Here is a 17,288-nt window from a genome sequence, read left to right as displayed (position 1 = left end):
GCGTTCACCTTTTATTTTCAGAGAATTACCAGCGCAAAAGCGTTTATACTAAAGGCTATATTCTCATATTTAGTACTTTCTTGCATTGCATTTCAACCCGCGAGGTTTCGGGTCAATTCGCGGCCAGTGTGTGAAAGTCAGAGTTTATATACAGTTCATCACCGGAGTTCGCAGAAGGGGTTGCGATCTTTTCATTGAAATATTTTAGGCACAGCTGTTGCCTTGGTCGTGTACAGTTGGCGTAAACAAGCCTTCGTTTCAGCAGAGAATTGTTACCTTACTTTAATGCATCGCATTCCAATCCGCAAGATATCAAGGTCAGTTTGCGGTCAGTTGCAGAAATCTGTATATCGACAAAGCGACTAAACGAACTATTTACTTCATCAGACAAAAATAGCATAGATTCCTATGTTTTCCTTCATATAAACGCCGTCTCGTAAACTTTGTGCACTTGAAGTCTGTTTTGATCAGAAAGATACTAAAGAAAGATATTCGGCGATATTATTGTGGTATGTCAATCATCGATTTTTAATATGTTTTCAACATTTGCATGATAAGGACCAATATTGATAAAATTAATTAGAAATATTTATCCATTTAGACCAGTTTATTAAGCATGAGCACAATAATTCACTATACTATAATTATGCAATTAAATAAGATTCGGGTATTGCCGGCTGACCTATATGCACTCGTTTATTTTCATGTTTCTTGTGTTTTTCTATTCTGTAAATATAGATATCTGAGTAATAATATCACATAAAGCAAAATAAGCCACGAAATCTGGCGCAACACCCCGTAATTGATTTGCTTGTGATGTAGCTAAGAACTGCGCAGAAAAAAGGCATCCGCTACTTTTTATCTCATAGAGATAACTTTTGATCGTTCATAAACATCGACCACAATCAACGCCGTATATCTTTTTTAAAGATATTTCTTGTTACATTTACTCCACATGATGAAGCTAAAACTGAAACAGGCACTGAGTCATCGCCACGTGAGTTGATACGTTTTTGTTTTTATAGTTAGTGTATTACAAAATATGACGAACCAAATATGCGTCTTGAATTCGTGTATAGTGTGTTAATATGTATGACGCATATGTAGGAAATTCGACGTATTGATTCATAGATGATCGTATAATTTAGACGAAATAACGAACGCGTATTTTTAATAAATATACGCAATTTAAATGCAAAAGTGTACATACTATTTCGATACTACGCGAACGATCGGGTATTATAATTCAGTTACATATAAGGTTTCACAATTCAGTTACATATAAGGTATCATAATTCAGTTACATATAAGGTATAATTTACTTGAGCAATGTCGACTTGATCTGTGTTTTGCCAGTTTATTTAGATTTATTTTAATTATTATAAGTTATTTATATAACGAATAAAATTACGTGTTGTTCACAATCTGCTCAGTAAACCGGTCAGCTACAAATGTTCTATACGTATGGAATTTTACGACTTCTGTTACAAATGAATGTACCCAATATGTAAGAAATAGTCTCACGTTTGAAACCTTTAAATGTTTTAACGCATATGAAAAAACGAAAAGACTTAGAAATGTTATACAAATAATCTATGAAGTTGTGTCATCACAGGCCCTGATCTCTCAAACCCTATATAGTTAATATCGAACGGATGAACATGTAAGAGCAATACATACAATGGTTTATACGTTAACTTATCGTTCATAAATTAGCCAAAACATTCGATAAGGTATTCCGTTATTTACAGCCGAAAGTGACCGAAGATTTTCCGGCAGTGTCCGGACGTGAGCCGATAATTCCCCACATCATTCACCAGACTTATAGGGACAATCTTATACCCGTCCAATTGCTGACTACGTTCGTTCATTTGTGGACAATCACCCGACATGGAAGTATCATTTTTGACAGACAAATCCGGCCGGAAGCTTTTGGCAGAGCTCCATCCTCATTTGTTGAATATCTGGGACGGTTTTGTAGAAAATATAAAAAGGTCCGACATGCTACGGTATTTATTATTGTACGAGTTTGGAGGTGTTAATGCCAACATTGATATCGAGTCTGGATCGGGCTGCAATGAAGTATGCCTGCGTTGTTCCGGTAGAGCCGTTCGAACATTCGGTATTATTTTTTGGGATGCCATATGTGATAAACAATGCGATTATTATGATGTGCAAGGCTAAGCATCCTTTCTTCAAGCAAGTACTCAATAACTTAAAACAACCACCGAACATAACATGTAGAAATTCCGCGGATAGCGTTATGAAAACCACTGGCCCCGCTGTTCTAACAGGGAAATTTAACAAGTACATGGGAATTAAAAATATGAACACCGGGACAGCAAAACAATGCCGACTGGAGTAGCAACTCTCCATTCTTTTACAAGGGAGAAATGCTAGAAAAAGACAATAAAGGCGTGTATGTTCCAAACGTGCACTGCTTTACAGACGAACTAGACATTAATTATAAAGAGATGTTCCCCGAAAATTGAACAGATGTTAAGTTATATTGTATCAACGACATGGAAATCAACGCATGTTTTGAATTAAATGAACGAGGGTTTCTCCGGAAGTCCATACGTTTCCGATTAATGCGCCACAAGTGGCCTCATACTTGGACACTTGGGAATAAAGGCGTCTGCATCAAAGATGAATTTGTACAATTGGGCACACTAGCTTCAAATTATAACATGAATTAAAAAATAACTTTAATAATACTCCATATAAATGAAAACATTTACGGTGTTATTTCTTCATTTACCGCATGTATACGTTAATTGTAAATAATTAGATAATTTTATAAGACTGTAGAGTACGCGAACAAATATAATAATTAAGCAATTGATTTCATAATACCGGAAACACAACTTGATAAATGTTTACCTTTCCATAACAAATCATGCGTTGTTTATCAGGAAAAATACAACCTCACTAAACGGGTTTTACCCAAGAACTAACACACTAATCCAATAGCGGATGACATTGTTTGCTTCTATCGAAGATTCTAACATAAAATTAAGCGTGCACTAAAATCGATCTCGTTCAGACCTTATCTTGGTATAAAGTCAAATTATTTTGTTCCCATCGATTCCACCGTCTTCTATCATGAGGAGCCGATGTAAATGGAGAAGCTTCTAGGCTAGAGGCGGACTTAAAGAGTGCAGACATACTAATTAACCTATTTGTCTTTAGTATGCTTGTATCGCTTCGTTCCATTTCATAGCGCAATTTTTGTAATGAAATATTCAATAATTAAAGCGGGTATATACGATTTTTATATGTGCTGAATTGTAAAATATTGATACAAATATGTTATAAAACACACAATATGCAAGAAAAATGATACATTTAAGACGAATTTCATAAAATACAGCAAATACAAATTAGAGCCCCGAGCCGATTGTGACGAAGATAATTCGTAATTATTTTCCTACAATAACCGATGCATTCGTCTTTTTAGTAAGTGTTCGTGTGTCGTATGAATCGATATCGCTGCAGGAATTTCAAATGAACCGTTAAACTAAATTTAGATTCACATCGTACATGCATGATATACATGCTGGCGAATTCGGCTGCACAGCCTTTTTCGATTTCAGAATTTAATATCTGGCTTATTTAGCATTTTTCGACACATGTTCTTCTTAACTTTTATTTTAGTTTATATTGAAATATATGTATAATAAGTTTTTACACATTTTATATAAATAAATAAATATTTGACAAGATCGTATATACCCGCTTTAATAACATCAAAAACACGTAAACACCAAATCGAAAAAAGGCAAACTTGCTGATGCGGAAAAAAAACACAAGCAAATATCAGATTGTGTTTGTCGTTCTGACTAAAGAAATATATATGAATATCGTAAAGACGTTACTAAATACATGAAGTTTTCAAAATGTGTGCCTGAGTTTATGACACTGTATTTACATTGTTATGCAGTTTGATGTGATTTTCATGGTCTATTATGCTTAAATATTCCTTATCTCTTCCTTGCATATGTTCATAGTTTTGTTTTTGGTTTATTCGTGTTATTCCAATTGTGCACTATTCATATCTCGAACAATAATTCAGTTTTTTTTTAAAGAAAGGTAGATAGATCCCCATGAGCCTCTTACTCGTTCTTCCATGTAGTAATTTCCCTTTGGTAATTCGAATGAATCAAGATAATTATGCAATGGTGGTGGTGGTGCGGTTGGGATTCAGGCACGGCGGTGATAGCTTAGTGAATGACTGGACTTTACCACTCCTCGCTTTTTACGCATTCTTTAATCTTTAGCCTTGTTAAGCCGTAATGAATTCGTCAAGGAATGCACCAAGGTATCATCATCATCATCATCTTCTTCTTCTTCTTCTTCAGTCTCATCATCATCTTCATCATCATCATCTTCTTCTTCTTCTTCATCATCTTCCTCATCATCATTATATTCATCATATTCATCATCATCATATTCATCATCATCATATTCATATTTGTAAACATCATCATCACCATCATCAATCATCAGCAATCATCAATCAATCATCCTCAACAGCATCACAATCAAAACCGTCACCACCATCATCAACACAAGTGTATTCCCTGACTTGTTTCTCTGCACCTATACAATTTATTAACTTTTAAGTCGCAATATGTCTTAAACGCCAAAATTCAACAGTTTATGATCAACTTTTGCACGCGACATATACGCGTATGAACACAACGTATGCGGTGTAGTGCAATTATTTCGATGTAATGTTTAATGGTTAGACACTAGCACATGTGTTTGAGTGTTTACAAAAGTAGAAACGTTGATGTTAATAAATTTCTTACTTATCATGTATAGTGTGCTCGTGTGTCCATAGCTTTACACTTTGTGTATCATGTAAATGTGATATGTGAACAAGTACATTTATCTGATTTATACATATTTTTTATCATTATTGTCAATCACTGTCTAATAAAAAAAAATTATTTGTAAAACATGCACACACAAGCCCCTGTCGATATCTAGACCTAACATAGACATGTGAAGCTTTTTTGTCTATGAATGTTTTACACACACACGCACGCACGCACGCACGCACGCACGCACGCACACACACACACACACACACACACACACACACACACACACTCACACGCACGCACGCACGCACGCACGCACACAAGCACAATATAAGTCTAAGACTTCAAGTGCATACATTTAATAAGTACGAAAATGTTGTTTTTTTGTATTGATATTCTTTATACAGTCTTATCAGAACAGTCGGTTTACAACGAGCATGTACTTCATGACTGTCTAATCAGGAACGGCGGTCCGTTACGGGCACGTGTCAGGCTCGACGTAATCATGAGGCGGTAGATAGCCAGTGAACGTGTAGTCGAAGTTGGCTGGAATCTAGAATTGCAATAATAGGAACTCCAATAATTTTGTATTTTATATAGTAACTGAAATTATATGAGCAAATAAATTGTAAATTCTTTGAATGCAAAACAGCGTGATACATTATGACAAATAACCCACGAACATAATCAAATTGTAATTTGAATATATTAAGTTTATGACGGATTAGCTTTGATATCAAGTCATTGATAAAGTTAATTACTACTTAAATAGAAATATATTTAGCAAAACACGTACGACGAAAATATCAATTTTAATGAACAAATAAACATATTGTTCTCAATTGTCGTTAATGATGAATACATCAATTAGTACTTCATTCACGCGCTTACCAACTGCTCTCCGTTGATTGTTCTTCAGTTTAGAGAGTGATTAAATTCTAAATAGATTGGTTACCTTCAAACTGTCTCCAGCGCAATATTCATATCCGGGTCCGGTGCTTTGCTGCTGATAGAACCAGTCTACCACGGTCTTATTCGACCAGTCCGCATTCTGGATCATCTGCCACGTCTAGAGTGGGTAGGGAAAAAAGAGGGATAGTGATTGTAAGTAAAATTCGACAATTGTGTCTTATTGTGTATTATGCACATCATTTAAGACTCTAATATTTGTTTGGAAAATCTTCAGTTAAAGCACCAGGAATTGAACATATAGCGCTTTTACTGGTAAATGAAATAAAACAGCCCTTAATTCGTATTGAGACATAATTTATTTACAGTACATTAGAGTTTTATTCAAATGAAATTTAATTTAATATTTGTTATCTTTCTTATATGATCTATAATATCAGGGTCTAAGAAATGCGACAATAATTAATTGTAATGTCTTATGTTGTATGTTTCAGTTTTGATAATGAGTGGAAAAATAAGCATTGCTATTTTTTCTTGACATGTGCGATAATCCACGTGGATTCTTCACACAAAATAGTAATTTCGTAGACATTGTCTAAGACGAGTGTGATCGCATTGAGCATTCGACATGCACAATCAGTATATACGAACAACAAATTCGTCAACGATTCTAGCGTAAACATCATTATGCCAATCACAATCATCAATTCAATATATCTGTGAAAAATAATATTACTGCACGCATGTAATAATATACCTTTGCATCACCATCGGCCCCGGACATTCCATAGGTCGGATTCCATAAACAGTTGGCAAGTGGTGTTTTCGGGTAGTAGTAGGCGAACGATAAACACATCTCGTTGGTGGTGGCCAGTCCGCCCTGTAATAAACATAGCGTTATTAAAAGTCTTCTTTCAAAGTAGATGTATTGTTCAATTTGTAATGTCTATAGAAATTCTCTGTAACTACAGTCATTTACCGACGCGCTCGTTGTTTAATTCCTACGCATTCCTGCATAGTATCATTCTCAAGCGCCGTGTATTAGCCATAAACAGGGATTGAGAAGGAAAGATGGTTAAGTTTGTATACATATTTATTATAGCTCGATTCAGTGCGAAAGCCTTAAGCTTATTTGAAACGCTCTCGAGTCTGTTTCCATGGACTAGAACAAATAATTTGTGTCTATGGGAAAAACCTAAAAAAAATCGAACCCATGACATCAGGACAACATATAAATATAATTTTAAATACTTGGCATCTTACCAAGACAGGCTGTGACTTTCCGACGGTGTTGTAGTGGCAATCTATTCGGAAGTTGTCCCCCTGGAAAAGCAGTAATAGAACAGTTGTAGACTGATTAATAAGAACTTGTCATAGTGACAATCTGTTCGAAAGCTGCTTCACTAGAAAAGTAGTTTGTCCAAACTTAATTGACAAATAATCGACATTTTTAGAATAGACATATGTTAAGCATGCTATTATGTTAAAGGGACCTTTTCCCGTTTTGGTAAATTGAAGAAAATATTTTAAAAAGTTTCGGATTCGCAAATTTTCGTTGTAGTTAAGATATTTGTGTGGAAACTGAATATTTACCATGCACCTTTTGACGATTTAAAAACCGGAACATTATATTTGCGCTGCAACACGAAACGATTGAATCATTTGGAGAGTTCTGTTGTTGTCGTTATGTTTTGTGATACTACTAAGATTGCTTATATGAAGTATAAATACATCACTTATTCTATCAGCACTGATGGCCAAGTGGTCTAAGCGATATACTTTTACTCCAGTGCTCAGTGGTACGAGCCTAGTTGAGGGTTACTTTTTCTGTAATTTTATTCTTGTTTTTTTACTCGAGCTTTTTAGATCCAATCTTTACGTTTATCAATATAAAGCATTTAATGACAAACTTCAACATATGCAAAAATCTGTGAAAAGGTCCCTTTAAGCATAAATAAGGTTTACTTAAATATACATATGTATTAAATATGTTTTGTATCATAAAAATGTGAAGCGATGAGCAGTTCATATCTTTAGAATGTTTATTGTCTATTATAGCTTTTGTTCATTTGATTCTATTGTTACTATGTAAACAATATAACATAGTTATCAAAATATGTAAGTGTTGCTTCGTATTTGTACCCTACAACTCAGTCTATACTATTTGGAAAACTTTACTTGTCTTATATTATGCGCAGTCATACATCGTTATCAAATGTGTAACTCTCTGGGAAAAAATAAATTACACACAATCCGTATGTTTATATGTGTGTTAACTGAAATCTAGCTATAAAACAAATTCGAAATACGATTACATACCGGGTGAACGGCGATCTCTTTCGGTAATTTGCGAAGTTCCTGAAAGTTGAAGTCGTAGTTCGGATCATCGATAATAGGCGGAAGCTCGTTTCCGACCCGGAAGTGACGTGTGGTTATTCGAACACCGGCGAGGTGCGAGTGCTGAAGGACGCCAAAGATCTTGAACTCCGCAATGTTTGCCTGTGTGAGTCCCTTACAACGGGGAAAGAACAAAGCTGAAGGATTGATGGGTTGAATTTTTGTTTGTTATTATTATGTGTCGTCGAGTTTTTCAAGTTTAATCATTCGCACAACAGTGTCCAAAACACGTAATGACAATGGATTCAAATAAAAATTGTTTTTGCATATTATTTTGAAGTCTTTTTTAAAATCAATTTTATCGAATGCATCATGCAGACATAAAACAATAATTTACCGTAAGCAGGAAAACGCAAGACACTAAAAAAACTTTAAAAATCTAGACTGATTTTACATGTGAATATAGCGTATTAAGTCTGGTAGAGGTTTTACCACTGCGAGGGAATTGAGTGTTTGTAAGTCCCATTTGCATATACTTATATAAGAAATTCACAATTACTTGAGATGAAACTCAGGTATGAAAAAGGAGAATGCGGTATTTGTAACCTACATCTAACTTTGATATTTAATAAGCAAAGCTATACGCGTGCATGCACGGTCAACGGTCTCGCGCAGTTAATAATATACAATCTTCCGTTTATGATCACATGTTTAATATTTTACTTTTCCTGTATTGTTGTTTATAAAAAAAACAGAAACTTTGTTGATTACACGTTTTATATACTAGTACTTCTACTTTAGTGTTGTTAAAAACACAACTTCTGACCAGCCTGATGCAGTCATCCCGACAAAACGCCCTTGAGACGAAGTTGCTCTGGCCCGGGGGTACGACCTGCTTGAAAGAGGTTAGCAGTCCCATCACCAGCATGCCCGCCTCTTGGGCCCGCAGCTCAGAGGTCAGTGTGATGCGTATGCCTTGGAATTTGAATATGAGCTTCGTTCTGGGAAAACTGGGCTTATTGCATGTCCTCGAAGGATTATCAGGGGCGACACTTTCCGTTTTCATGGAATTTATTGTTTATAGAAAATCTACTCTTAAAAAAAATCCAGTTTGGGCGGAAAGTGTCTTCACAGATGGACTGCATATGCTTATGTTGGATGTCACTTAACGTACATGCATAAAACCCAGTTTTCCGAGAATTTGGCTCATATATGTGAAGCTAGCAGACAGAAGCGTATTTCATTTCCTTGAATTTAATTAATCACCTTTTTTTAAAAACCAACTGTCGTTTTTATCCTTATAAACGTGTGTAGATGGAGTTGATGATAATGATGATGATTATCCGATACACACACAATGGATGTTTTCATGATTCCGTTAAAAAATGATAAATGAAAGTTTTTTATGACATCATTAATGATAGGTAATATGGGTACTTGAAAAAAAGATGCTGATGGTCATGAAAAAAGAAGGAGATGATGTTGGTGCTGCCGCTTCTGCTGCTTCTGATGATGATGACGATGGTAATTCTCAAGAAAAGTTACCTGAGTTATCAAGGATATCGTCTCTGCCGTTGGGGTTGTCATAATGGGTTTCCATCCGGTACAAAACCGGATCTTCCGGTGCACCGACTGAGAATCCAACGTTAGCCGGGAGGTAAAATGACTTTATAAGGAAAGGAAAGTAAAGTATTCAATAACATGTGTCTGCAACGCTAAATGTTGTAATATACAAAATACTATCTACATGATTTATGACGTAAACTACTCAACGAACCTTAAAAGCCCGCATACACACAAAATCGACGAATATTTCGTACAATATTTCAAAAAATAAAGTTAACACATAAAAATCAATGTTTCTTACAAAGATTTAGCACGATACAAAATGGTATTTTGTGTGAGACAAAACATTCAACAACACATGTTCCTGAACCAAGTCTGTGTTCGTGTTTCGAACGAATATACATCGTTGCAGGAAATGAAGTTTCAAGTTCCAAGTTTTTTATTGGAACATCGGCAAAATGGCTTTGGCCATTCACATATTAAAATTAACAAATTATGGTCGAAATGCAGGAAATGAAAATGGAATATATTGTGCCACAACAAAAATAAAAACGAGCAATTTGTTTCCCGTTAAATCTGTGTAACCATACAACATCTAGCGTTGAAAGTGTGGCTATTGCTATGAGGAACATTGATTTATTTATACGTTAACTTTATGTTACGAAATATTTTACGTAATATTTGTTGATTTGGGATATTTATCTTACTTAAATATGGTTTGAGTGCGCAAATTGATCCTCAACTGCGCATTGGCCTTGTGATGCATACTCACATTATTCAAGACTATTGGAACAGCTCTGTGTCCCTTTTGTCAGAAATACATTTTCAGGGTGCAGGATCCCGTGACTTTGTGGGGTTTCCCGTTTTAACTTTAATGGAAGTTAACACGACGTTAAGTGGTGCTTTATTTCAATTAACTTTTTTAAACAATTTTTCTGAATAATTTTAACTAGTGCATAAAAGACAGATTTTTATGTATCTTATGGCAATGTGAAATACCTTAGAATTAGTTTGTTTAATAGCCGGTGGTCTTGTTAAACAATTCGATTCGTTCTACACGATTATTATTATGTACGTGAAATGGTGTCACCGATTTCGGACGTTTTTAGTTATTATCATACCTTAAGATATCGGCACAAATTGCAAGAAAAAATGCGTTTTATGAACTAAAGATTTTTGCAAATATATTTCAATAACTTGAGGCAGTATAAACCCTTGAAAACCCCGTTGATTCTGCACCCTGTTTTACATTCATGCTTGTGAAGCTGACCTTGGAAGATATGTGAGAGCAGGCTGTATGGGAAGTTATTATTATTGAGGAAAAAAAAGTAAAACTTGAGGACATGATAGATATATTGCAAAAATGTGATACATTTGAGCTAATGGAGATGATGGACGTATGGCGACAGCTTAACGGAGTCCCATAAATTGGGCGGAACTTGAGCCGAAACAATGATTCCTCGACAAATCTTAGTCTGTTATATGAAGATGTGCTTCAGCTGACTGTTGTCACATTGCATTACTCATGTTGTAACGACACATAACATGTCACAACAGACATATAGCTGACAATTTTTAAATTTTATAAAATTGTGTTGTTTTATTAATTTTAATTGTGTATTTTCGATCGATTAAATAAGAACTTAAGAAAAGTCGATCCATTCATCGGAACCAAATACTGTCTTCGTACTATAATTATTTGCACTACTGTATTCATTTATTATCTCATACAAAAAAACATGCGTTGATACTTTTGGTCAGTAGATATCACTTTAACATAGTTTCATAAGTCTGATGCCAACTACTCCATCATCAGATACAGATGAACATTTCAAAATGGTGTGAACAATTGGTTTGTTCAAGCTCATATCGTCACGTAATTGTTTTGTTGTGGTTGCAATAAAAAATTACTAAATTTGACCATAAACACATTTAAACGATTTAAAACCAAACTTCACAATGCACATGCATGACTAGCATACTAATAGATAAAAAATACTGAATTAAATGATCTTTCATAAAAAATAAACAAACAAAAGTATCCTGTTAGTAGGGTATATTTTATGTACCGGGTAATGATCATTTTATGATATACGGATACGGAAAACAATAGGTTAAACAACATGACCAGAACGACTTTATTTATTTTTATTTTTTTCCCAGTTTCCTTTTATGACATAATGTATTGTGGAAAGCATGCGTAGATCAGTGTTACCTTAAGAGGGTAAAGATGATGCTATACTTTTACTACCATATGATACTATATATATATATTGGGTACAATAAATAGTGTTTCCTGTGGCACTATTTGACTAACCTCTCCGCCGATTGCCCAGGAAATTATGTAATCACCGCAGTTAGGAATGACCTGTTTTGGTAGTCGTAGCATGAATCAGATTTTCCGTCATACTGACTTGGGTTGTCCACCTTACACCTGGACAACAAGATGTGGTGCACATGCTTCTCGTTTCCGGGTGTGATAACAGGCTCGAACTGTAATTTTGAAAATAGACGAATCTCGAATTGCGCTAGACCTTTTTAACACCCATTAATTCATTATGTACAAAAACGTTGACACATGTTTCCACTGTCGCTAGAAAAAGTGTCACGTAGGGAACACAATAGATATTAAATGAGAGTATGACTTGAATTTAACGTTAGCTTTGTATGTACTGACAAACGTTTTGTGGCTTTCAAACTACTAGCACATTGGTGGGTTCGTGTAAAGACTGTACAATTGTGCGAATAGTTTAAATGTGAATACTACACGTCCATGTGCCTAGAGAATTACTACGTATTTGAACCGCGTGCATGTTCTATATGGCTTAAAGCATATCTCGATTAAAGGTAGATGCAAATATAGGCGGATCATTTGTGTACAAACGAAGGTTATAATCCATGTATGATGTACTCTCTCTTGGTCGAAGCCACGACACTCCCTAATGAGTTCTTTTAAGATAAGCCATCTTAAAAGATTTTTAATTTGTTTTTTTTTAACATATCTTGTATTCTTGGTAACATCAAACTATTGTTAATGATCCGAAATCCTTACTATAATTAGTCTATATTTCGTATTTAACAGTAGTTCCTACCTTTATCATGTGGTGCTTACCAATCGGAGGCATGATAAATGCTCGGCAGAGGTACGTAGTGGTGTCATTTGGAACCATAAACTGAAATTGAAATGTATGTTTACAGTATCAACGAATTAAATAAATGCATGTGATATATTACTATGAAGTAGGGCAATATCAAATAAAGCAGCAAACGTAGTATAAGTATAACGAAACCAAATGTTTAAAACATAATTTGAGTTATGCTTGCCTGACTGTCTTCATAACAATAAGAAAAAACGACTTGACCAAAACCAACACGAAATAACTGTGTTTTTACCTTATATCGGACCATTCAAAAACAATATTATTGGTTAAGTCTGTGATGCGTTAACACGTGTTCTTTCCTTACGTTTAAATTAAGAAAATCGAAGTGCTTAATCTTCGTCTCCGGGATCTTGCCATCCCCTTTGTCCGGATTGAGCAGGAACAGGCTCTTGGTTCCCCGTGTGGCTCCGTGGTACAAGATACTGCGGTCGTTCTGCGGGTCATCCGAGCCGAACGCGTAGATGACACGATTGTGCCATTCTGAATGCACGAGGACAATCAATGAACCGAAAGCATCAGTGTATATCGTGGTGTTGGTACAAGAACATTTACAAATGACACAACGATGGGACGTATAGGCATATGGTTCGTATCATTTTTAAACGCATGACAAGGGTTGTCAATAAGTGTATCACAATCATAGCACTAATATCCTTCAAAAAGACGCTTTTTGAGATAAAGACTAGCCAAAGGAAAATATCGTGCGGAATGCTTCACATGGTCAGTCTATATTACCCGGATGAGACCATTCTAAAGTTTGGGATGGTTAAATCACTGTCAGTTTGGCGAGCTGATTATTGTGGTGGTAAGGGAAGTGAACTAAATCAACTAGATGTTACACTGACCGCCTATAAAGACATTAACAGACAAGATATTAGAACAGCGATGCAAATCTAAGTGCATTTAACTGCATCTCATATGAAATGCAAAGAATACGTGAGCAAAAAAACAAAGCAACAGCGTTGAATGAGATTGTGCGAGTGAAGAAATTAACACATACAATGAATGTGAAACTTATATATTGTCGTATAATGAGCAGTTAGTTATTACTGGAAACCATTTGAAGAGTCAATCTTCTATAATATCTTTTTTTTCAAGATTGCATTTATTGACCGCAATATACTTGACAGTACATTTTTGAGAAAATTTTGCGGAAAATATGTTAGTGAGATTTAATAGTCCGAAATGATTGTTCTTTAAAACCAATCTTACCTTTAAGACAGTGTTGCGTTGTGAAAATGTTATTTCATTGTTTCTTATATGATAATTAGAAACATGTGTGCAATATTTCATTCTTATATATAGTTGTTTTTATAAATGAATGAAGCTCATGGAAACATGGCTTCGTGCATGTGCGTACAGTGTCGCACCAGATTTGCCTGTGCCGGTATAACACTTTCCGAGTGTATGAATTCTTTCTTCTGAAGAAAGCCTCTTCTAAAGCAAATCCAGTCCAAAACGGAAAGTGTCGTCTCTGATAAGCCTGTGAGAACTGCACAGGTTAAGCTGGGAAGACACTTTACTCACATACATTAAACCCCATTTTCCAATGCGAAGCTCAAATGTCCATAAACAGTCTCTAATGTGTTTTGTATAGTTACGTGGATGTCTATGTCGTCAGCGGCGTCACACGTCTGTAGTTTCCGGACCATTTTCAGAACAGTACCAGCGCTTGTTTCCTCTGTCTGCGCAGTAGGAACCAGTCTTGCGACGTGTCCACTAAAGGCATACGATGATCGGTCGTGTGACGGTCCTGACAGAAACAATCCGATCGGATGTTCATTAGTGTCTACACGTAGCCTATTTTTATCATTTGTGTAAAAGGTTTTACAAAGTGTATTTTATATCAATACCATATCTCTGTAAAGCATAATGTATAAAATGTACATTGAAAATAAATAATAGTATAGGTATAGTCCTTATGATATTACATAGACACAGATCACTTTGTTGGGTCATATGGACTGATACATATATTTACACAAATGCGATGAACGTGTTGTTGTTTGTTTACAATTATATGAAAGACTTTCTAGCATAGCGCATCATTCAAAATACGAAACTGTGTGAGAAGTGGCTCTAATAACGAGCTTCTAGATTACGTACTTACAGCAAAGTGAACCTGTCCATGATCGGTTACCCATCCTAAGGCGACGTCGCCGGGGAACATGTTCCCGTTTCCGGAGATTCCAAGACCAACCCATCCTTCAAAATGATATCAAACACTGGTTATTTATTGGCAATAATTGCAGTCGTCTGTACTCCATGTATGTTAGTTATTGAAAGTATCCATTGCAAGATAAATGATAAAAAAGTCAAATAGTTTACAACTGTTGTAAAAATCACATCGCAACGGTTTTCAATTCCTCCGTTCTCAATGTAGGCCTGTCGAACAGTCATACAGAACACAAACAGAGAACCGATCCTGGCCTAGGCATAGTAAAAAACAGTTATAATTTAAATTAATTAAATGTCAATTCATGTCGTAATTGTTGTTATTCAGCCAATACAAACATTTCTTAATGATATTTAACTGTCTGTAAAGGCAGCCAAATAACAAAGTTGTCTGTAACATAAGATGATAAGACACATAACACTTCATTACATAAAAAGATAACGTGTAAAAAGCCAGATAACAAAGTAAGCATTTGAGTTGGATACGGAAATATTATAATAACTCATACATGTATTTATAGATAAAAAGAAAAACACGATTTAAACTATAGTTTGACCTGTTTCCACAAATGGATATCATTTTCTTAAAATTAATACATTGCATTCCTATGAATACTCTCTGCATCTGATCCAACAAACAGTACTTCAAGTCGTCGCTGCCTTGTGCGTATGGTGTCAAACTAGCGACCGAGAGGGCACGAAACAGATCCCTGTTGTTTGAACGTCCTTTCTTCCCCAAAGAAATACCAAGTACTGGTTCAACGCCGTCAAGAGTCTCGATAGCGTTTTAATAAACGCTAGGCTTTAATAAACCCGACGTATACGAGATTAAACAAATATGTTAAAATAAACACCAAACACGTACCTTTCGTTTGCACGTGGGCCTCGAAAGTAATATGGGTGCTGTTAAAATTCCAGAAGAGCGTGTACATTCCGTCTTCATCTAATACAGCCATGTGATCGAATGGCTCAGTGGTCTTCAGTCCCGGTTGTGAGGCCCCGAGGGTCCTGGGCAGCCACACCCCTATTAGAAGAGCACCGCAGATGAGCAGCATGAGTAGTTTGCTATGTTAGCAATTGGTTTGATGGTTTTGATTATAAAGCAAGCTTCGAGACTTCGGTTTCAGTTCAGTTTATATAGATTTCCGTATGAAGCATAGTCTGTGATATCGTGGGTGTTATTTTGTTGAGGCCCGTGTGAAGAGTGACATGCTAATTAGAATTGTGAAGGAAAAATAACCGATGTGAACATAATTTAGGCTGAAATAAAATATCATTGAAATACGATAAAAAAGGAATATGGTTGCGTCTTTTGGCTATCTTCAGAGAGTTCAATACAAAATGTCATAAATTAACGTTACCAATGACAGGCGATGGACACAGCTTGAACTATTAACGTAGGTCGCAGCAATATTATATATTATATATTTCGCTGTGTATTTTTTTAAAAACACTATTAAAATCGCAACATATGCGCAGTTCTTCCTCACTGTCACTCCCCCGCTAAGCATACAATTAAGCTCAATTCCGAGTTCAATGAAATAGATTAACGTATAATTATATGTTATTAAAATTATATAAATTATTCTAAAATTTTTAGTAATTGGTGCACTCTAAATTTTACTATTAACTGCAACCATTTGATTCCTCACGGTGACCAAATTAGCTATAAGTAAACGAGATTAAGATTCTTAATTAATGTCGCTATCTCTCATCCTAACATCGCGTTCTGATCGTTATTTCGTGTTCTTACGTTCTCGCTTCGTGATATTGCCCATTCGACTCGTATTACTTGGTTCATGCATCGTAATCTCGCTTCTTCACGATACGTTCTCTTAAGTTTGCGCTTTCAAACTTGTACACATAAACCAAAGTTCCCACATTCAAAACAATGGCGGTCCTTAAATAACATCGCACACAACGGGTTAAATCAATTACATTTTTAACGGGATGAGATATCGTCATGTTTATCTATGATTATGCAAACGCTAATTGTGTACGTCGCACTAATTTTTGATTTAGAATCAATGTAGTTCACAAGTGTACGCATGTCTTTATCCTTGACAATCCATTTTTTATTCAAATGAATATTAAGAGTCTGTAGAAACGTTTCGTGAGGCAATAAATAAAGTATATTAACATTTTAGCAAGCTCACCAAAACACAACATACAAAGAAAATGATCTTCTGTTTATTATAATAATAAATTTTACATTTGAATTTTTGTTCATACGCGAATGTTCGACGACACCGGGCCTAGTTTTTTCCTTCAGAGATTTCACGTGATTTTCTTTAGAGATATCAGTTCAAAT

At 35.4% G+C, this 17,288-nt stretch overlaps 1 protein-coding gene and 1 pseudogene across 1 annotated transcript in view; both read right to left on the bottom strand.

Moving 5' to 3' along the window:
* LOC127858366 (zeta-crystallin-like) overlaps positions 1-17,288 on the bottom strand; it is a 306,504-nt gene that overhangs the window by 34,364 nt on the left and 254,852 nt on the right. The gene's annotated exons all lie outside the window — the stretch shown is intronic.
* Positions 5,173-16,130, bottom strand: LOC127857326 (DBH-like monooxygenase protein 1; annotated as a pseudogene).

The sequence above is a fragment of the Dreissena polymorpha genome, chromosome 14, assembly GCF_020536995.1.
Source record: "Dreissena polymorpha isolate Duluth1 chromosome 14, UMN_Dpol_1.0, whole genome shotgun sequence".
In the NCBI taxonomy this organism is placed as follows: Eukaryota; Metazoa; Mollusca; class Bivalvia; order Myida; family Dreissenidae; genus Dreissena; species Dreissena polymorpha.
The sequence above is the reverse complement of the archived record's forward strand: the minus strand, read 5'-3'. Positions and strand labels throughout refer to the sequence as shown.